Below are 22,878 nucleotides of genomic sequence, written 5' to 3' on the forward strand. Positions count from 1 at the left end.
CTGAATCTCAGTAAGATCTCATTGAGCTTGGTGACATCTGGGAGGAGGCAAAAAGAGTCTCCACAAGGCAGACCCCGGTACTGGCTCCCTGGCAGCTGTGGCAGCCAGGCCTTATGGTCCCTAACTTTATGTTTCATGCCCTCCAGCGCTCAGGGCCCTCAGCACTCAATCACTGCTGGATCTTCCTCCATGTGGACAACATTTTTGACAGGAGTCTGTTTCTCTGTGTGTCTAGGCCATGGACAAGTGCCCAGGGGATCTCGTTTCATGCAGGCGTGGCCCTACCCTGATCTCTAGGCCACTGGCAGCTATTGAATATCTAGCCTTAAATGTGCCATATTAAGAGGCATTCACCATTTCCTGGGAGAGGGGAATGGGAGGTCATGCATCCCCTCAAGAACAGAACACAAGGGGAAGGGGAAGTGTGGCCTGTTGGGAAAACTTGAGTGAGTAAGGTGAGCAAGGTTTGGCCCTTTCAGGTGTGGAGAAATTCAGACACTTTATGTCTATCATTCGCTGCTCGGCCACTAAGGTTATAACTGTACCACACAAAGCAGTCAGGGGTGTCTAAAAAGGGTTCTCCTTTAGAAACCAGGTGCTGCTCCTGCTTGGGATTCCATTATCCTCTCTCTAGATTTAATTTTTTTTACAATTTGATCTACTGTGGTAGAACTTACTTCTCGGATACTAATTGCGAGGATCATTCCTCTTTTCTTTTCTGTGAAGCTGAACCAGGAAGGATGGTCTCATGCTTCAGTCACTAGACAGGACTGAGCAATCTGGGTTTAGTTCCCAGTTCTACCGCAGACTCCATGTGTGGCCTTGGGTAAGTCACCTCTTCGCTGTGAGCTTTGGCTACTCGTTTGAACAATTGGGTTAATAGCACCTTTTCCTTGTCTGTTCTATTTCAATTGTAAACTCTTTGGGGCAAGGGCCATCTGTTACCCGGGGTTCTATCAACCCAAAGCTCCTGGTAACTTTTACTCTGTGCGAGGTGGTGTCAGGAAATAAATCAGGGGAGACGCGGCCGTCCGACCGATCGATGGCTAGCACAAACAGGACAACACAAGAGTGCTTTCACTTAAAGCTAAACTTTACTTAGTCTCAAGCACTTACACACACATCCGCAAGAGGTTAGTAAAACACCCCCAACCCTTGATAATTACCAAAGCTGAGTGTGGCTCTCGAGTGGCACAGCGGTAGCCCGTCTGCCGCTGGGAAACACAAGATGCATCCAGAGAGAGAGAGAGTCCAGTCCTGAAGAGTCCCACAACCTCAAATTTTTTCCCCTTATTTATACATTAGTAATAGAATGACATGTCCCTTAAAGCAAACTTGTTAAGTAAGCAGTTTCAATGGTCAAGCGAGAGGTTCCTTCTGATTATCGATTAACCAGGTGCGGGTTTTTTCCAGAGTTTGCAGCCTTGAGGCCCCAATAGACATTCCTGGGGCACATCCTGCTCTTCTAAGATGCATGTATCAGCAACTTCAACACAATTCTTATCAGGAAGGACGCGGGGTCAAGCTGCCCTTTCTATGGCACCCAAAAAACCCCTTCCCCTCCTGTCTTGGTTAAGCTAAGCCTGCTGACTTGGCTAATTTACAGCCTGCTGACTTGGCTGCTTTTAGTAATAAGCCATAGTGGTTTCAGGTACTAGTTTTGCCAAAGTCTCCCTGTACACATCCTTTACTATGTACAGTGCCTAGTCCTATGGGGCTCTCATCTAGGCTGAAGCATCTAACCATGACCATAATAACAATAATTGAGAACAGGGTTTGATTATAAAGGACCTCAGACCAGCATAATAATCAGCCAATGACTATGACAATCTACACCATGGCAGGGCCTTGAGCCAACATAACAAGATCGTGCAAGGAAAATATGAACTTATTAGTTGACTTCACCACCTGGCAGAAGAGGGAATACACTGATGTTGTTCCTAATCCCGCAAGGCACACGCATGTTTCAGCAATATGATCTCACACCAACTTGCTTTCATTAAAAGGAAAGTAACAAATCTTTTACAGGTGATACAAGGGCTTCCTTCAGGAATTTCTCCAGCTGATGAGGTACTTTACAGGAAAAATTAACAGCGCTTCTGACTTCCACTGAAGCAGAAGCCAATGAAGGAAGGGATGTCTCCCAGATTCCCAGATCTCCTGCCTAAACAATCAGTCATGCCTTCGCCTGCACAAAGGAAAGAATAAAGGATTCATTGATGTGATTAAGAAGAGGGATAATATAACATTTGATTTGAAATGAAAGGCACAGCAGGAATTGCCCAGTCATTGAATGGTGAGTACAGATTTTCCTGGTTAACTCCAGAGCAGGGAATTCATTTTCCCGACTGCAACATTCTGCTGTGGAGTTTTCGTGAAGATAGTCATATGTATCTAAACAGGTGAACTGGCTGCCTACCTGGCTTAACAGGTAAATGGCAGGCTTCTGAACATGGGATATCCTCTGTTCTCCCCTCTAACTTTCTAATAAGGGAAACAGTCCTCTGTTTTTGTTTTAAGAAAAGGAGTACTTGGTCACCTTAGAGACTAACCAATTTATTTGAGCATAAGCTTTCGTGAGCTACAGCTCACTTCATCGGATGCATTCAGTGGAAAATACGGTGAGGAGATTTATATACACACAGAACATGAAAAAATGGACACTGTAAGGAGAGTGATCACTTAAGATGAGCTATTACCAGCAGGAGAGTGCGGAGGGGCGGGGGGGGGGGGGGGGGGGGGGGAAGAAAACCTTTTGTAGTGATAATCAAGGTGGGCCATTTCCAGCAGTTAACAATGTTAAAATTCTTGACATCTGATTTGTGTCCATCCCACCATCAACCTCAGCATGGACCAGTCCACACAAGAGATCCACTTCCTGGACACTACGCTGCTAATAAGCGATGGTCACATAAACACCACCCTATACCGGAAACCTACTGACTGCTATTCCTACCTACATGCCTCCAGCTTTCACCCAGACCACACCACACGATCCATTGTCTACAGCCGAGCTCTATGATACAACCGCATTTGCTCCAACCCCTCAGACAGAGACAAACGCCTACAAGATCTCTATCAAGCATTCTTACAACTATAATACCCACCTGCTGAAGTGAAGAAACAGATTGACAGAGCCAGAAGAGTACCCAGAAGTCACCTACTACAGGACAGGCCCAACAAAGAAAATAACAGAACGCCACTAGCCGTCACCTTCATCCCCCAACTAAAACCTCTCCAACACATCATCAAGGATCTACAACCTATCCTAAAGGACGACCCATCGCTCTCACAAATCTTGGGAGACAGGCCAGTCCTTGCCTACAGATAGCCCCCCAGCCTGAAGCAAATACTCACCAGCAACCACACACCACACAACAGAACCACTAACCCAGGAACCGATCCTTGCAACAAAGCCCATTGCCAACTGTATCCACATATCTATTCAGGGGACACCATCACAGGGCCTAATAACATCAGCCACCCTATCAGAGGCTCGTTCACCTGCACATCTACCAATGTGATATATGCCATCATGTGCCAGCAATGCCCCTCTGCCATGTACATTGGTCAAACTGGACAGTCTCTAAGTAAAAGAATAAATGGACACAAATCAGATGTCAAGAATTTTAACATTCATAAACCATTCGGAGAACACTTCAATCTCTCTGGTCACTCGATTTCTGACCTAAAAGTGGCTATTCTTCAACAAAAAAACTTCAAAAACAGACACCAAAGAGAGACTGCTGAATTGGAATTAATTTGCAAATTGGATACAATTAACTTAGGTTTGAATAGAGACTGGGAGTGGTTGAGACTTTACACAAAGTAAAACTATTTCCCCTTGTTTATCTCCCCCCCCCCCCCCCCGCCACCATTGTTCCTCAGACGTTCTTGTTAACTGCTGGAAATGGCCCACCTTGATTATCACTACAAAAGGTTTTCTTCTCCCCCCTCAGCCCCCCCTCCACTCTTCTGCTGGTAATAGCTCATCTTAAGTGATCACTCTCCTTACAGTGTGCATGATAAACACCCATTTTTTCATGTTCTGTGTGTATATAAATCTCCTCACTGTATTTTCCACTGAATGCATCCGATGAAGTGAGCTGTAGCTCATGAAAGCTTATTCTCAAATAAATTGGTTAGTCTCTAAGGTGCCACAAGTACTCCTTTTCTTTTTGCGAATACAGACTAACACGGCTGCTACTCTGAAACCTGTTTTTGTTTTAACATCTTTCCTGTTAACATGCTGCGAAGTGAAAACGACGATCACAAAAAAATAAACCCAGCTGTCACATGATAGAAAAAATAACCACAACTAATTAAAGATTGTATTCTGCATGATATTTTTGAGACCTAGGGAGGAACAATTAATGATGCATGGGAGGCTGAGGTGCAGATGTTTGCTCGGCAGTTCGAACAGTCAGCAAGACGCACCATAGAAAACAGAAACACCTGGGGAAATATTGTTTGGGATGGTAATTGGTCTTATTTTGAGTCTCAGGCCTGAAAATAAGGGGCTGTCCATCCAGCTGTTTGCCCATGGAGAGCAGTGTCTGGGTTCATTGAGAACTGTATGGTAGAGTCTATGGAAGTTGGAAGTGGGACATTGCCTATGTACTTTTTTTAAACTTCGTAAATTATTTCACCTTTATGGAAAGGGATTTCTGGCTTCAATGAGGTGATGAGCTACAATGGATGAATTTTAAACTGTTTTTATTATGAAACAACAAACAGTAATAAGAAAAGGAGTACTTGTGGCACCTTAGAGACTAACCAATTTATTTGAGCATAAGCTTTTGTGAGTTACAGCTGCATCCAATGAAGTGAGCTGTAGCTCACGAAAGCTTATGCTCAGATAAATGTGTTAGTCTCTAAGGTGCCACAAGTACTCCTTTTCTTTTTGCGAATACAGACTAACACGGCTGCTACTCTGAAACGTGTCAACAAACAGTAATGTAACCAATCAAAAATAAAGTTTTAATTGAACCAACGTTGAAAAAACTGTTCTTTGAAAACACATCTAACAAACCAAGCTACCACCCAGCTACTGCAAAAGAACCATTAAAAAAAAAACAGTGCACCCAAAACTGAAAGTGCAAAACAGGGCAGAACAGCTGGTGGGGGAGGGTTAAAGTCAAAGGCGTGTACATGCCTTTGCTCTCCCTCTGCCTGTCTGCAGGGCCTCTGGGATCGAGTGGTGCAGCTCAAACTGGCCAGGGGTGTGGGAGGGCTCAAAGGAGCTGGGCTCCCAGCAGCGAGTGTTCTCCGTGCCCAGAGGCTGGCTGGGTGAGAGGAATGTCTGTGCAGGTACAGTGGGAAGGAGTTACTGCTCCCCTTAGCTTGTATTGTCCCAGGTTTTTACTGTATCCACAAAAACAATGAGGAGCTCGGTGACACCTTAAAGACTAACAGATTTATTTGGGCATAAACTTTTGTGGGTAAAAACCCCACTTCTTTAGATGCATGGAGTGAAAATTACAGATACACGCGTAAATATACTGACACATGAAGAGAAGGGAGGTACCCTACAAGTGGAGAACAAGTGTTGACAGGGCCAATTCAGTCAGGGTGGATGTGGTCCACTCCCAATAATTGATGAGGAGGTGTCAATACCAAAAGAGGGAAAATTGCTTTTGTAGTGAGCCAGCCACTCCCAGTCCCTGTTCAAGCCCAAAGTAATGGTGTTAAATTTGCAAATGAACTGTAGCTCTGCAGTTTCTCTTTGAAGTCTGTTTTTGAAGTTTTTTCATTGAAGGATGGCTACTTTTAAATCTGTTATAGAATGTCCAGGAAGATTGAAGTGTTCTCCTACTGGCTTTTGTATGTTACCATTCCTGATGTCTGATTTGTGTCCATTTATTCTTTTATGTAGAGACTGTCCATCCTTCAATGAAAAAACTTCAAAAACAGACTTCAAAGAGAAACTGCAGAGCTACAATTCATTTGCAAATTTAACACCATTAATTTGGGCTTGAATAGGGACTGCAAGTGGCTGGCTCACTACAAAAGCAATTTTCCCCCTTTTGGTATTGACACCTCCCCGTCAATTATTGGGAGTGGACCACACCCACCCTGACCGAATTGAATAGGGGGGAGGGATAGCTCAGTGGTTTGAGCATTGGCCTGCTAAACCCTGGATTATGAGTTCAATCCTTGAGGGGGCCATTTAGCGATGTGGGGCAAAAATTGGGGATTGGTCCTGCTTTGAATAGGGGGTTGGACTAGATGACCTCCTGAGGTCCCTTCCAACCCTGATATTCTATGATTCTATGGCCCTGTCAACAGTGGTTCTCCCCTTGTAGGGTACCTCCCGTCTCTTCATGTGTCAGTATATTTATGCCTATATCTGTAATTTTCACTCCATGCATCTGAAAAAGTGGGGTTTTTACCCATGAAAGTTTATGCCTAAATAAATCTGTTAGTCTTTAAGGTGCCACCAGACTCCTTGTTGTTTTCCCATATAATGTGAGAACCAAAATCGAGCAATTTCTCAGTCTTAAATTCTGCTTTATCTCTCCTGCAGACATAGAGACAGTGCAGAGAAAAATCAAGAGGGTCCTGCAATGATTGTACAGCAGAATGTGTGTTACAGGACATTTATACTTCAGTGGGAGCAGCACTTGTTGTACCTGTGCTGGGCATACACTATTCATTTATAACTCACGTCAATAATAAATACCAACCAAACTTCTTTTCCTGTAACCACTGTCCCAGTGAGCTGTTGATTTTTAGGAAATACATGTTTTCATTTTTTGAATCTGCCTTGAGATGGGGTAGTGTACAGGCTGTGGCTACACCATGCTGCCAGCTCCCATTCTGAGATGGCAGATGAGTGCCTTGGGGGGAGTTACCCAGCGTTACATGGCGGTCACCACCTGAGCACCCCCTTGTGGACAGGGGTGCTCTGCAGTGCCCTACGTCTTGTTTCCCCTTCTTCGGGGCTCCTTTAACATATCTTCCACCCCGCCTTAGCCTGGTCCCTCTTCCCTGAGGTACTGTCCCTTCCTACTCCATTTATTTAGCAAACGGAAGAAAGCATTAGAGGAATTAAATTATTTTAAAACAACAGTCGACAGACATGTTTAGACTCATCTAACCTTATGCTTCATTGCATGTTAAATTCGATGGGCTTCCTTCCAAGTTACAGGAGCAGAACAGGCACAGGTAACAGCTTGCTAAGTGGGGAAATCTACTGCATAACAACACCAATATATTTATATCTCTGTAGTTACACTGGAGCTACCCCCACCCTCCCATGTGGACACTCTTACTCCCTAATAAAAGTGTCTTTTCCGACCTGTCCCTTCCATCCCCCACTCATTGCATCCTATTTTAATTGTCTGCTGTGGATGAAGGGGGGCAGCTGAGACAGTGACCTCTTCTGCTGCTTTCTGCAGAGACAGGATGAGGGCACTGGTTGCTTCCCTGCCCACTGGGGACACAAGGAGCTGGCATGTCAGCCTGGCTGGCCACCTCAGTCCTCTTCTTTCCCCACAGATGTCAATGCTCCAGCTGTGTTCCTTCCAGCTACTAACTGGAACTCAAGCATCTGCCCTTAATTGGCACCTGGCTGGCTCAATGGTGACCACACCTGGGTTTGGGAGGAGCTGGCGAATGTGGGTGTCACAGTTCAGGATGGGCGCACTGCCCCAGATAAAAAACAACAACAACACCATCTGCACAAACAATAAGAAACGCCTCCTCTTCCCCTTCTGCTGCCAAACAAACCCCACCTCAGCCGCCTTTCAGAACCGACTGAAAGTTGGAGTGAAACTTGATCAACGTTTGAGGAAGATTCACCTACCCTCCTAATGATCTAATGCCCTCAAGATATTTAACCCAGGTTATTGCAGGTTAATTGCAAAGGGGAAATAAAACAAAACACTGGGCCTGTGCTCCTTTGTGCCTCTTTATAAGGTATGAAGACACCTGCAGATTCTTTTGTTTTTTAAAGTGTTTTTTTCTGCTTGAGATTTACCTTAGAAATATCAGGACAGTCAACTCTGGTCTTCCCTCTTTTGCTGGAGGTCTCTTTGGAGACCCCAAAGAAATGTCTGCCAGGGTCGTCAGCCCTCAACTAAAAGAGACTGTGGAATCTTTAACAAAGAAAGATTTTCTCCCAACTACTTTAAGTCATTTGAAGGACTTTGAAAGACTTTGCACCAAGGCCCTCTAACAAAATGGCATCAGTATGGTAGCTGGATTCAGGCACACCGATGGAGGGTCAGCCTTTAAGGAAAGAGAGTTTCGCTGAAAAGGGGGGAAAAGCTAGGCTGCTGTAGCACTGTAGTGTAGACACTTACTACAGCAATGGAAGGGATTCTTCCATTGCTGTGTAAATCCACCTCTCTGAGAGGTGGCACCTAGGTTGACAGAAGAATTCTTCTATTGGTCTAGTGCTGTGTACGCAGGGGCTTAGATCTTCTTAACTATTTTGCTCAGTAGTGTGAATTTTTCACACCACTGAGAGATGTATTTAGGCCAACCTAAATTTTCAGTGTAGACCTGGCCTATGACCAGGTTAGGTTCCTAGAGCTCTGGTGCTTGTTAATAGAATATAAGGCCTTGTCTACGTGGAGAAATTATCTGGGAATAACTAAACTGGTATAACTACACTGCTCTAGTAACTATAGTATAACTCTCTGTGTGGACACACTTATTCTACAATAAGAGTGCCTTTTTCTACTTTGCCTTAAACCCCTTCCAGAGGGACATAACTAAACCAGGAAAAGGCCTTCTTGTTGGGGAATACAGTATCCAAACAGGGTGTTACAGAGCATAAATATAGTGGTATAATTGTACTGGTAGAGTTATGCTGCTAAATTTCCCAGGCAGCGAAACAGTGAGGTTCTGATCTCACTACAGTCTGAGCTGTACATTGTCATTCTTCTTGTTACCTGCTGACTGTGCCATAACCGACACAGGACACCCAGCAAGGTCAAATTAATACTGCAGCAGAGACAGGTCCCAGAGAAGCAGCTGGGAGTGTGAGAGACTTCCCCTCCCACAAAAATAGCAGAGGTAGCTTAGAGGGAGGCAACATGAAGCTAGGAGCCCTTTGCACCTGCAGAGTGGGGCCAGGGAAGTAGGCTGGAGTGGCCATGCTAGCAGCTGCAGGCCACTTGTTCTTCTCTTGTTCTTCTACAGGGTCCTTTTATCACATTTTTCAAATATAATTTCAAATTTCAATGACATTTTAATGGATTTTTTTAATGTCGATTTCAATAAGTCTTGGAGCACTGGGGAAATTCCAGAAGACTGAAAGAAAGTTGTGTCAATTTTTTTTTAAAAAGGGTAAATGGGATCACCTGGGCAATTACAGTCCTGTCATCCTGACATCAGTCTTGGGCAAGATAATGGAGTGGATGATAAGGGACTCAATTAAAGGAAGATAATATAATTAATGCAAATCAACCTGGGTTTATGGAAAATAGATCCTGTCATATTAACTTGATAGCTTTTTCTGATGAGATTAAAAGTTTGTCTGACAAAATTTATAGTGTTGATGCAAGATACGTAGACTTCTGAAAGGTGTTTGACTTGGTACCACACAACATTTTGATGAAAAAACTAGAATGATATAAACTTAACACAGCACACATTAAATGGATGAAAAACTGGCAAACGGATAAGTGTCAAAATGTAGTTGTAAACAAGGAATTGTCATTGAGTGGTTGTGTTTCCAGTGGGATCCCGCAGGTATCTGTTCTTGGCCCTATGATATTTAACATTTTGACCAATGACCTGGAAGAGAACATAAAATCATCACTGATAAAGTTTGGAGGTGAACAAAAGTGGGGAAAGTGGTAAATAATGAAAAGGACAGTTCAATGCTTCAGATCAGTCTGGACTACTTAGTCAACTGGGTGCAAGCAAAAAGATGCATATTAATATGGAAAAATTTAAATGTATGTATTTTAAAACAAGTAATGTGGGACATACTTTCAAAATGGGGACTCAATCCTGGTAAAGATTTGGGGGTTGTGGTTGATAAGAAGCTGAACATGAGTTGCCAATGTGATTCTGGAATCTCGAGTAGGAGTAGAGAATTTATTTTGCCTCTTTCTTTGTCATTTGTGTGACTGCTGCAGGAATAGTGTGTCTCATTATGGAGTCCATAATTCAAGAACAATATTGATAAATTGGAGAGGGTGCAGAGAAGAGCCATGAAAATGATTAAATGACTAGAAAATGTGCCTTTTCGTGATAGACTTAACGAGTACAACCTATTTATCTTAAAAAGAGAAGATTATGGTGTGACTTGATTGTAGTCTATAAGTATTTACTTGGGCAACAAATATTTAATAATGGGCTCTTCAATCTAGCAGATAAATGTATACCATGATCTAATTGCTGAAAGCAAGACAAATTTATATGGGAAATAAGGTGTAAATTTTGAACAGTGAGGGGAATTAACTATGGGAGCAATTTACCAGGAGTCGTGGTAGATTCTCCATCACTGATCATTATTATATCAAGTTTGGATGTTTTTTCTAAAATATCTGCTCTAGCAATTCTTTTGGGGAAGGTTTGTGGACTGTTATACAGGTGGTCAGACTCAATCATCCCAATGGTCCCATCTGACCTGGCAATCTAGGAATCTCCACAAAGAAAATGGATGAAATTTAAATGACAATATTGGATTGCATTCAGACCAGCTCTCACATTTACTTGGCTGTGGTTCTTTCTGGCATCATACCACAACTGGATTTATTTTTTGTGATGTTACATCAGTGATGAGCTGCTCAGCCCCTTATTGTATAATTCTATCACACAGAGCAATCAGGTGTGTCTGGCAAGGATTGTTGTCTCCAAACCTACATGGTGCTCCTGTCCATGGTTCTATGATCCCCTCCATCCAGACTATTTTATTTTAGAATATTATGTACCAGAGTAAAATTTAATTCTCACACAGTAATTCCCAGCATCACTCTGTTTTCCATTGTTATAAACCTCAGGCAGGAAGGATGGTTTATAGCTCAGTCACTAGAGGGAACTGAAATAGTCAGGGCTTAGTTCCTAAATCCTTAGTCCCACAGACTCTGTGTGTGACCTTGGGAAAGTCCCATGGGACAGAGTTGTAAAGGTATTTAGGCACCTAAAGATGCAGCCAGGCTCCCAGTGAACTTTTAAAAATCTGGGTACTTGAGGTGCACGGATAACTTTACAAATTTGGCACCTTTGTCTCTCTGGCCCTCTGCTCCTCAAGCATCAAATAAGATTAATAATATTTCATTTGTCTTGTCTATTCTGATTGTAATCCAATTGGAGTAGACACAGTATTTTCCTAGGAACATGTGCAGTGCCTAGCAGAATCGGGCTCTGATCTAGCCTGAGACCTCTAAGCATGACCGTAATAATAACCGCTGAAAGTACGGTTTGACCAAAAAGTTCATTGACTACAACAATCTGTATTTTGGCAGACCCGTGGGATGTGCCCATAGAACAAGAATCCTTCTTAGATAATGTACCCACTGTATTTGGCACAGGATAGAATTCATGGATGTTTCTCTAAAGTTCTAAAGCCAGCAAGAGACACCTGAGAGGTAACCTACAGAAGAAGTCAATTTCAACCTGACATGCCCACTGCCTCAGAGCACCCGCTGGCATCTGACCCCCACCACCCCACTGACCAAATTCTCCTTACACTCTAAGAACAGCCTCAACCACTCCCAGTTACCCAAATCCTCTTAAGCCCATCTCCACTTCCCCATAATTCCAAGTGTCCCTAAGTCTATGCCTACACTGGAAGTGGAGATGTAATTTTGGCTAGCCACCCGAAGTAAGTGTCCAGAGTTTCAGTTGGGATCCTACTCAGGGTGGCTAGCCAGTTCCACCACTAGCATGCCACAGCTACATTTCTAATTTTAGTGTGTGACCTGAAGCAGAACTGGTGTGGGTATGTCTACCCAAGCTGAAGATGACACCTCAAGCCCCAGTGTAGAGATACTCTTTGAGGATCTGAGAGTTGATAAGCTCTTCATGGTTGGGGAAGGGAGAAGTCAAGGGCTCATCACCCACGATCTATCTACCTTTCCAAAGTGTCTTTCACTGACATTCTTGGCTGTCAACCACTCCATGACAGCAGCATCAGAAAGATGCTCTTTCTAATTGAGCATCATCCTTGAAATTGGAACCTGCTGTCTCACAGTGCAACCTGCTGGACTTTTAATGACACTACAATGAATACAATGATGGAAAGATGACAACCTCTGCCTAATTAAGGCTAGGATAAAAATTTCAAATGTAGATTTCTTCACATCAAGTGGATTAAAAAAAAATCTGCCTGAAATCTGTGATGTGTGGTACAATGGCAAAAAGTAGTTTCAGGGAACCATTGGGATGAGATGAGAAATGAATTTTGAAGGATCATGTTCCATTGAAATAATCAAAAACTTTTCCTTTTGCAAACTTCTTATCGTCCTTTTGTGCACAAAAGTGTGCTTGATTCTGATCTCATTTATACCAGTTTTATGCCATTGCAAGTATAACGGTAGCTTCAGTGGACTTGCCATTGATTTACAGCAGTCTGTGTAAGAGGAAGGAGAATCAGGCCTTACACCTGAATCCAGATTGGCCTGATATCCTCTGTTGTCCTCAGTGTGGATGATGAGTTTTGGAACATAGGGAGGGGGTCTAGATGCCATGAAGCTCCACAGTGGGTGTTACACACCTTACGGTCAGTCTGTGTCTGAACCCAGCTCCTCTGACACCACAAACTGAAAGGATTTGTACAAGTTGTAAAAATTAAAGATCTACCCACAGGAGGTCACTGAAACTGACAGAGATGTGTGGACGGACCATGGTCTATAAACAGCCAGGTGAGGAAATAACATGTGATAGGGAGATTTTTAGGGATTTTTATTTTATTTTAAATTAAAAAAAAATAAACAAGATGAAATTCTAAAGGAGATGAATGATAGAAACAGCCACCTTGCCTCCCACTAATACACACTTCAGCAATATTATCTAAAACCAACAAGCTTTTATTAAAAGGAGAGTAACAAATCTTATATCGGTGATACAAAGGATCCCTTCTGGAATTTCTGCAACTCATAAGATTTTTTACAGCCCAAATAAACAGCACTTCAGTGTTCCATTGAAGCAGGATCTGATGATTTTAGAAGCAAGTGGCTGTCTGCCAGATTCCCAGAGATCCTGCCTAGATAATCAGTCAAAAAGTAGCCTGTATGAAGGAAAGAGAATCAGATTTTTGGATAAAAGAAAAGGAGGACTTGTGGCACCTTAGAGACTAACCAATTTATTTGAGCATAAGCTTTCGTGAGCTACAGCTCACTTCATCGGATGCATTCAGTGGAAAATACAGTGGGGAGATATATATACATAGAGAACATGAAACAATGGGTGTTACCATACACACTGTAATGAGAGTGATCACTTAAGGTGAGCTATTACCAGCAGGAGAGCTGCGGGGGGGTGGGGGGGACCTTTTGTAGCGATAATCAAGGTGGGCCATTTCCAGCAGTTGACAAGAACGTCTGAGGAACAGTGGGGGCGGGGGGGAATAAACATGGGGAAATAGTTTTACTTTGTGTAATGACCCATCCACTCCCAGTCTTTATTCAAGCCTAAGTTAATTGTATCCAGTTTGCAAATTAATTCCAATTCAGCAGTCTCTCGTTGGAGTCTGGTTTTGAAGTTTTTTTGTTGAAGAATTGCAACTTTTAGGTCTGTAATTGAGTGACCAAAGAGATTGAAGTGTTCTCCGACTGGTTTTTGAATGTTATAATTCTTGACATCTGAGATGTTTTCCTTAGAACAGAAATACTATGATGTTTGATTTCAAATCAAAAGGCAGCAAAGGAATTGCCTTGTCACTCTATGGTGAGTGAAGGGATCCCTGGTTAACTCCAGCACAGGGATGTCATTTTCCCTACTGCAACATTCTGTCCCAGAGTTTTAAGGGGGATAGTCATATGTATCCAAACAGGTGAACTGGCTGCCTATAAAAACTACAATGGAAAAAAGCATGACGCGCATCCAGGCACAGTTATTCTATCAAACACACCTTAGGCACAGCTGAAGCTAAAATGACAGATAATTATGTAGGTGATAAATAACTTACTCTTAAAGAAAAAGGGAAATTCCATTTCTATCAATGGTCAACTCTGTTCTGAGGGCAATTCCATATTAGTAACCTGGCCTGGTAATAGCAGGGATATCTGGGCATGCTCAGTGAATCAGCCAGGACGGTTGCCGAGCAGCTGCAAGCATGGTCACCCCAGCCTAGCTCCCTGGCTCTCACTCTGCAGGCCAAAGGTGCTCCCAGCTTCACCTGCCCCCCAACCTGCATATTTTAGTAGGTGGGAAAATCTCTCACCCTCCCAACTGCTTCTCAGGGAGCTGTACTTGATGCAACATTAATAGGACCAAGCTGGGTGTCCTGTATAATTTATAACAGATAATGTCTGAAACAAGCAGAGCAGGAATAAAAAAGCTTAGAGATTTACAATGTGGCCAGTCTAACTTTACATAGGAACCTTGATGTTTAAACCATTCAAAAACCTTCTGATTAGTGTTCACATTGACGTCACCAAGATATTTACAACTACCTCCCTTGGTTTTCAAAAGGGGAACAATAAAGGGTTAAGACTCTGTACACTGAGCTGCTTTAAGGACTAAAGGATTCATGAGCTCTTAAATGGCTTTAAATCCTTTGTGGACTGATGCTGTTTTAATTATATAGAAGACTGAGCACTCTGATAATATGTCTGTGTCACACACTGGTCAGCGTGCATTAAATTTCCCCTCTGTGCCTAATCTACAGCGAATGGGAGTCTGTTACAGCCCCAGATAGAGAGCCTGGTCCTTCAGTGTTTAGAGACCCATGAGCTTCATTCTGGAGATGTCTGCTTCATTCCCCAATCTGTTGGGCAAGATAGCGCCGAGCACAGTGATGTGTTCTACAGCATCTCCAGTCTGCAAGCTCTCATACACAAGCTACCATATTTTAATGTAGCTCCTCATGTGCATTAATATTAGTAGCGTCTGGACCCGCATATACTGTAAGGAAGCCCAGTGACATGCTACACTGTGCTGGTCTAACTGCAATTTTAATGAATTTGTTGGTTTCCACTCAAATATTCTTCACACGAGATCTGTCTGGATGGATCCTTGAGGGAGGCCTAGGACATGTGTCCATTTACAATATTCTGACAGTTGTGATTTAACTAGTTCAAAAATACTTTACCTTATTTACTTTTTTACTCTCCCTACACACACACAAACTTACACCCACCCTCAGGTGTCAGTAAACACCAAACTCTTAGGCTTTTCTTTTTTTATTAAGCTGTAGCTTTAGAGTTTGCAAGCTGTATAAAAAATGGGTCTCAGCTGACTGCAGCCATTTTTTCCTCAGAATTTCATAGATTTTAAGGCCAGAAGGGACCAATAAATCATCTAGTCTGACCTCCTGTACAAGGTAGGCCATAGAATTTCCCCCGTTACCCCTATATTGAGCCCAGTAACTTGTATTTAATTATCTTCTACAAAGACATCCAGCCTTGATGTGAAGATACCAAGAGATGGAGAATACCTCATTTCCTTGGTAGCTTCTTCCAATTGTTAGTCACCTTCACTGTAAAAAAATCCGTGTCCTGTTTCTAACTTGAATTTGTCTGGTTTAAGCTTTCAGGCATTGGATCTTGTTCTGCCTTCTCTGCTAGATTAGAGTCCTTGAGAACCTGATATTTTCTCCCTGTAAATATACATTTTAATCAAAATCACTGGGGACACCCACATAGATGATGATTCCCCATTGACAACATATTCTATTCTATTCTATTCTATTCTATTCTAATGTGTGCTTTACTGACATTATATGGTGCTAGGTTTTCAATCAGAATCTTGAGCAGTGCTCAGTCAAACTCTTCGCAATAATATAACTATGTTACATCCAGGCAGTTATATTTATCAACTAACCTTGAAAGTCATCTAAAAAATAAATTAGGTTTCTTTAGCAAGACCTAATATGATAAAATTCCTGTTCACTGGCATTAAGTATATTCCTAATCTTTAATTCTTTATTGATTGAGTCATCTTTTCTATTATGTTGCCAGGGATTGATGTCAAGCTCACTGGCCTCTAGTTTCCTGGGTCATCTTGCCTGTCCTTTGTGCCTATTGGTATAACATTATCGCTCTTCCTATCTTCTGGAATTTCCCCAAAATTCCAAAATGTATCAGAAATGATCAGTGGAACAAAGATCTCCTCACCTAACTCTTTGAGGATTCTGTGGCAGAACTTATCTAGGTCTGCTGATTTAAAAATGTTTATCCCTAGCAGATGCTAACATCCTCCTTAGTTAGTAATGGACTAGATAGACGTCACCAGCCTCATTTAATATCAGTACATCAACCTGCTGATTTCCAAATACAGAACAGAAATATTTATTGAACACTTCTGCCTTTTCTGCCTTATTATGAACATTTTTTTCAACATCTAGGAATGGGTCTATACCATTGTAAGCATTTCTTTTCTTCCTAATATTTTAAAACAATGCTTTCTTGTCCTTATACCTGTCAGCTGGGGATTCTTCCCTTTTCATATTGCTGCACTTCATTACTTCCTATTTAGATTGATTGCTATTTCCTCCGTATCCCATTTGTTATAGATATTGTTCCATTTCTAACAGTTACCTTCACTTCTTCTGTAGACTGCTACAGAGTAGACACAGCCCCCACACTCTCTGCTCCAGACTTTTCTTTTTCCTGCTTGATTTCTGTATTCTAAAATATAAAAGCAATGTAGACAATGGGGTGTTTGGCCCCAATACCTGCCCGTATATGAAGCTATGGCAGAATATGAAGTCTGTAAAAGGGGTTTGGGGGGCAATTCTCCCAAAGCATGAGCAGCACATGGCTGCCATAATAGGTCTATTCTGTCCCTGTTGCAACCATTGGAGTTGGGGTGGTTCTGGAGGCTGGCATGTCTAAGGAGGCAATCCCAGTAGCACTAAGCACTGCAGAAAGTCTGGGTTGCTACAGGCTGTGCAGTGGCTCATGTGCAGCCTGGGTGAGGCTGTTTTATGTAGGAGAAGCCACTGGGGTGGTTCTAATACATACTGGGACCACTCCAGCACCCAGGTGGCAGCACAAAAGTGGCTTGAAGCCTCCCTTTGACCCTGCCCTTGGGCCACATGTGCTGGGCCTCCGAGAGCATTAAACTGCAGCTCAGATGCAGGAAGGAGAGGAACAGTCATTTCTGTTCACACGGCAATGTCTGCCTTGTGCAATGCTGAACTTACCTTTTGCAGCAGACCTGATATTTATCACATATTCCAATGGCTTCAAAATTGAAGTGACATCTCTTCAAGTAACAGTCACCCCCATGGAGTCTACATTGCAGGTAGGGACTCTCAGCCTGCGAGAATTCTGCACACAGAAAAAAAAGTCAGTCGTTCCGCAGCGCTGGGTAAATAAGTGCCGTGATTCCAGGCATTTCTTATTCACTCATACCGACCGTGTGGGCCCAAACGTTCAGATCCAAACATTTATCACAGCATTAGTGCTATTGAAATGTGTGTGCTTCTGTGGCCATGCCGTGGCTGCCACTAAGAAGTGAATGGAGCAAGTGAATTAAACAGGGGCGCTGGCTCTCGGGCTGCAGAGTTGAGAACGGTAGCTCTCAGCATGGTGTCCTTTGCTTCCCTCTGCCTTTAAGTAATGGAAAGCAGCTGCTCAGACCTCCAAGTTCCCTGAGTGGCTGCTGCTGTGGGTTTGATTCCCTCTGTCTCTGGCAGTGATGTGCCAGGCAGTATCACAAATGCAATTTGTGAAGTAGGGTAGAACTGGCTCAGTACTGGGTTGGATGACTACACATTTTTGAAACAGAAAACCTTCCCGTTTCAAAGCATGCCTGTCTGTGAGACTCTGTGCAGATTTTTATTTTTTTCTGAAAACTCACTTGGAAATAATGTCTTCATGACCAGTTGCCAGGTTTTGGTTACACATGAAGGGCCTGTTATTTTGGAAATGCAGCCCCAATGTGCACACCCAAAGCTTGTAGACGATTTAGGTTAGAACATTTTTAACTGAAGGTTATTGTGCAATCTAATCAGATACATTGTCCTGTCTGCAAACACTGTCCCACCTTCAGATAATATAATTTCTTAGAAAGCAGCCAAGTACATAATATTGATAGATTCTCAGAGAGAGTGGGGCTAAGGCACTGAGATGAAGGGTTGCTGCTTTAATGATCTGTGTTCCATTCACAGCTGTGTAACCTCTCAGTTGGACATGAGGCCTGACTTTATAATAGACATTGTGAAAGGCACCTAATTATGAACATTAGCCAGCTGCAGAAGTTACATTTTAACTCTGTGTACTTTGTCTTACACCAACGAGTGTATTGAACAAGAGTTGGCCACACCTCAACTTCTTTATATCCCATTCTGATGCTCAGTTCTGTGACTGCCTGTTAGAGGAAGAGTACGTGCAGTGCAGAGAGACTGCGGGGTGGTTTAAGCAGCAAGCCTCAGAAAGATCTGAGGAAAACACGATGGCAATATTTTTTGCACTGGTCATAATTCAGTCAAATCTTTATGTATTTTCTTCGGGGCAGCAAAGACACATCCCTGACATCCAGACAATTCCACTGCCAAATTTCACATATTGTCTGCAAACTTCAGAGCCGCTGGAGCTCCTAAGCAAAAAGTCAGAAACACGTTTCTAATAGACAGTATTAGACAATCTTAGTATAGACGCCCATATATCCTTCTGTATCATCCCTCATTTTCATTTACCTCTTACCTGGTGCACCCTGGAGCACTAGAAGGAAAACAGCAAACAGCAGATAAAGGATCTTCATGGCTGAAGGTCAGCTGGGAACACAGCGTCACTGCAGAGAAGACACAGAAAGACAGGGAGGAGGCAGAAAGTCCCTATATTTATAGGACACTGGGGATATATTGAGTTGTAGAAATAGAGGCAGATTAAAATTTATTGGGGCCCTGGGCACAAAGAACATTTTGGGACCCCCACAGACACTCCCCTCACCACACAGCCCTGCCTCCTGCTCCTCCACTGCCCCCCAAGGTCCTGCCCCCTGGCCAGGCTGGAAGCCAGAGCTGGGCCATGGTCACACCTGCCCAAGGAGCCCCAGCTGCTGTGGGAAGCCCCGGACCCTCCACCTGCCCTGGGTGGCACATTCTGGTGGGGCTGGGACATGGGCCAGGGGCTACCCTTGGGCATTCTGGCCCCTTGCCCAGGGCAAGTGGAGGGTCTGGGGCTCCCCAGAGTGGCCCAGGCTCCCTGGTTGCCTCTTACTGTGGCCTGGCTCCATCTTCTGGCCTTGCCAGGGGGTGGGATCCACAGGGAAGAGGAGGAGCAGGGGATGGGGCCACAGTTCCAGTGGACCCCCCACTTCTATACAGGTTCTGGTGCTCCTACGGGGGCCCCCAAATTGGGCAGGGCGCCTGGGCCCCATGGACCTGTGCATTAATTCACCACTGTGTAGAAATATTATTTTCATCCAAATGGTATTTATAATATGTATTCTCTTAATAATTATTTTATCTATACAGCTGAACAGCTCCTAGGAGTATTTCAGAGAAATATGATTGTGTGATGCAAAATATATTTTAAAAACACATTTTCTGTAACTAATTTTAATGTTAACTGAGTGTCTTAAATTAGGTTTCTCGTGCTAATCTCTTTTTCCTTAGCCAAAATAAGAATTATTAGAGGAGAATTATTGCACAATTCTATATTTTATTAGCCAAGATAGAATTGAAAGCAATTCAGAAATTACAGAAAGTAAAAAAAAAGGTGATTGGATATTCATGTTTATGAAATTTATAATAATGAACACTAAAAAGTAAAGAATCACATAAATTCATTCGAGGCCTTATCACAATTGTGTTACATAGTTAAACTTTACCCTAGTTCTTTATTATTTTGGGAAACTGACTTTGGTACCAACGGGAACTATGAATCCTTTAGTGCAGATTTTTATCCACTTCTAATCAATCGTGTTCCCCAGTGGAATTAAAGGAGCACCTCTGGTAGTTTTAACAAATAGTTCTAAAATTACTATTTAGAAAATCAATCAAGTTACTTAAATACTAAGAATTAAACTGCAATTAGTTTTCACACTTTGTGTAGATAATGATTCAAACTATTTGAATTTCTCTGGAAGTTTACCAGGATTCTTTGCTCTTAGGCCACTTGAACTAAATATTCAAGGTTAACTCAATATTCAGATAGTGGGAACAATCTTTAGCTTACCAGCCAATTCAAAGCTTCTTCCCCCTTTTGGGAAAGAAGCTGTGAATTTCCCTCAATGACAAACTCTGTAGGATTTCCCGGCTAAACTCAGGGTGTCTCTCAGCTATCTAATATGGAGGAAACATTTCCTTTTACACATATTTCCCAACTTCAACACTCAGAATCACATACCCAGTTACCCTAATTTCTAGACAACAAAGATTCAGTTTGTTAGTGAAATACACGTATACATCACACATTCTATTATAGCACACTCCTGTTTCTCTGACCAGCCTGGGCAAGATCCAAACTTTCAGATAACTAGGCATTTGGACAAACAGAAGAAGTGCTAGAGAATTTAGTGCTAGAAGCCAGAGAGAGTAGGACGAGGGGATGGGGCTGAGCTATGCTTCGCTCCTGCATGCTAAGGTGACGGTGGTCCCCAAGGTGCTGTATGGACAGAGCCCAAAGGGAGGCAGAGAGGAGGGTGGAGGAGGGAAAAGGGGGAAGGAAGGACAGATGAGAGAGGAAAGGAGGGCAGAGGGGCTGCAGGAGACAGAAACCTCCTTGGTGCTGCTTGAGGATTTCCCAGCACTGACAGATCCGAGGGAGTAAGCCAGCCCTACCCTTCACTATTTTTACTCGTGCTTGTAGAGCCCAGGGCATCAGTGCCAGGATGCCTTGAAGAAGTACCAAGGTGGCTCTGGTCTCAGGTAGCTAACTGACCTCTTCCTGCATCTCTCCTCCTTTTTTCCTTCCACTTTTCTCTCCTCTATCCTCCTCTCTGCCTCCCTTCTTTCCCCTCCCTCCTGCCCTGTTCTCTTTCCCTTAATTTCTCTTCTGTCTGAGCCTGTCATTCTCTCCCTGAACCCTTCTCCTTTCAGCCTTCGCCTTAGTCTCTTCATCTGTTTTCTTTTTGCCTGTTCTCTCTCTCTCCCTCACATCACCTCTTCTCTCCTCCCCTACTTTTTCCCCTTTTTCTCACTGCCATCATTCCTAACTCCAGAAATCCTGCCAAATCACAGTTCCCAGAGCCCTATGCTTAGTTAATCATTGGGTGATTAGCTAACACACCACTACAGGGGGGACATACTGTGAATTCAGATAACTAGGATTTCTGGGTACAAGGAATTTAGATAACTGGAATTATCCTGCAGATGGTTTTAACTCAAGTAGCTTTACAATAACCAAGTTTTCATTGTGGCAAACAAAATGCATGTAAATGTGCCACTTATCTGTTAAAACTGGCATGAAGGCCTGTTCTCCAGCTCTGCATCACAGTGGCCCTGAGTAGTCTCTCGAGCTCACTAGAAAGTTCATTCAGGTAGTTCACTCACGCAATGGGTTACGACAGCTGTGTTCTTCTTCTCTTTCTGGATCTCACAGCCGTCTCCCTAGACAGAACATTAAAGAAAAAGTTAATAGGGTGAGCATGAAGGAAGTCACTTTAGTAGTTACCAGACTGAGGGTGCTGTCTGTAGCCAGGAGATGACAGTCCCACTCGCTGTCTCTCTCATCCAGATATATGAGCTTCACATGGATGCGCTGACCCAAACTGCCTGTTTTATACAGATTCTCAGGGCTTGGTTTCTTCTTGGCAAAGCTGCTGTGGGCCAATCAGAAAGTGACCCCTGCTTCTGGGAAAAATTTGAACTGTCCTACCACAATCTGGATGCTGGAATTCTTGCAACTCTGTCTCTGTAAAATTCCATGGTCTTTGTGCAAAACGTCTTGTGCCCTCCCAGATTGTGTAAGATATGTTAGGCCACTGTGTCTTGTGCCAAACATCTTGGGACATATAACGAACACCTGCTGGTTTAGCTCTGATCAACAACTTATTTCTGTAGGCCACTTCCCACAGGCCTCCCTGCGCTGTGGTCCTTGGCCAACTTGACACAACTCTGAGACCTTCCTGAAGTGGCAGTTTCTCTGTCAGCACTTTGAGCTGCCAGCACAAATACCCAATCTGTAGGAGAGATACTTTGCATAAAGCCCCTTCACATTTCTTGATGATTCTGTATGTTTTTTCATAACTTATAATGCTGCAATATAAAGTCATTTGACTCATTTGCTTGGTTAATGACTGATAAGGTTGGGCACAATTAAATCAATATATAAGACAAATTGCTCTGCATGACTCTGTACCAGTAGCTCGATAATCTCTACATTTGATTTGTAAAATCATAGGATTGACTCGTGTTTACATATAGTAATAATTAATACTTATAATTATTAGTAATAATAATGTTAAAATTAATCAGGCATTGTGGTTGTTTAGTCCATACTACATTTTAATTAAGTTCACCTTACACATTTTCACTTCCTATTGGTTTTGAATGTATCACTTTGTAGAATATAAACCACATGCTTTCTTCCCTTTGTTAAAATTCGTTATACATTATAGGTGTCACCGTAGGTAGCGACACCTTAATTTGAGATTGGTCGACACATTCTTTTATATGCCCCTGTTTCAGTTACTTAGACATTTGCCATATTTAAAGTGTTTTAAGTTCTCTGTGCCATGCAGAGAACAGAAAATGTTTGGATTGTTTTGTTTGTTTGTTTGTTTTTAGCAACAGGCCGTAGCAAGCTCTACTGAGGAAAACACATATGTGAAATGGGCTTTTTGATCATTTATAATTTAACCAAA

The 22,878-nt window shown here is 42.8% G+C and overlaps 1 long non-coding RNA gene across 3 annotated transcripts; it reads right to left on the reverse strand.

The window, feature by feature from the left end:
* Positions 1-1,643: 1,643 nt before the first annotated feature.
* On the reverse strand, positions 1,644-21,770 carry LOC122464897. 3 transcript variants are annotated; one of them, XR_006289313.1, is made up of 5 exons: positions 21,687-21,770; positions 18,774-18,861; positions 17,270-17,396; positions 16,662-16,751; positions 13,741-15,721 (listed from the first exon to the last, which is right to left on the reverse strand). It is a non-coding gene; the product is annotated as an uncharacterized LOC122464897 (long non-coding RNA). The 3 variants fall into 3 exon arrangements; XR_006289311.1 differs by having other exon boundaries at positions 21,566-21,752; XR_006289312.1 differs by lacking the exons at positions 13,741-15,721; positions 16,662-16,751 and adding an exon at positions 1,644-2,188 and having other exon boundaries at positions 21,566-21,752.
* Positions 21,771-22,878: the final 1,108 nt, after the last annotated feature.

The sequence above is a fragment of the Chelonia mydas genome, chromosome 3 (genome assembly GCF_015237465.2).
Source record: "Chelonia mydas isolate rCheMyd1 chromosome 3, rCheMyd1.pri.v2, whole genome shotgun sequence".
In the NCBI taxonomy this organism is placed as follows: Eukaryota; Metazoa; Chordata; order Testudines; family Cheloniidae; genus Chelonia; species Chelonia mydas.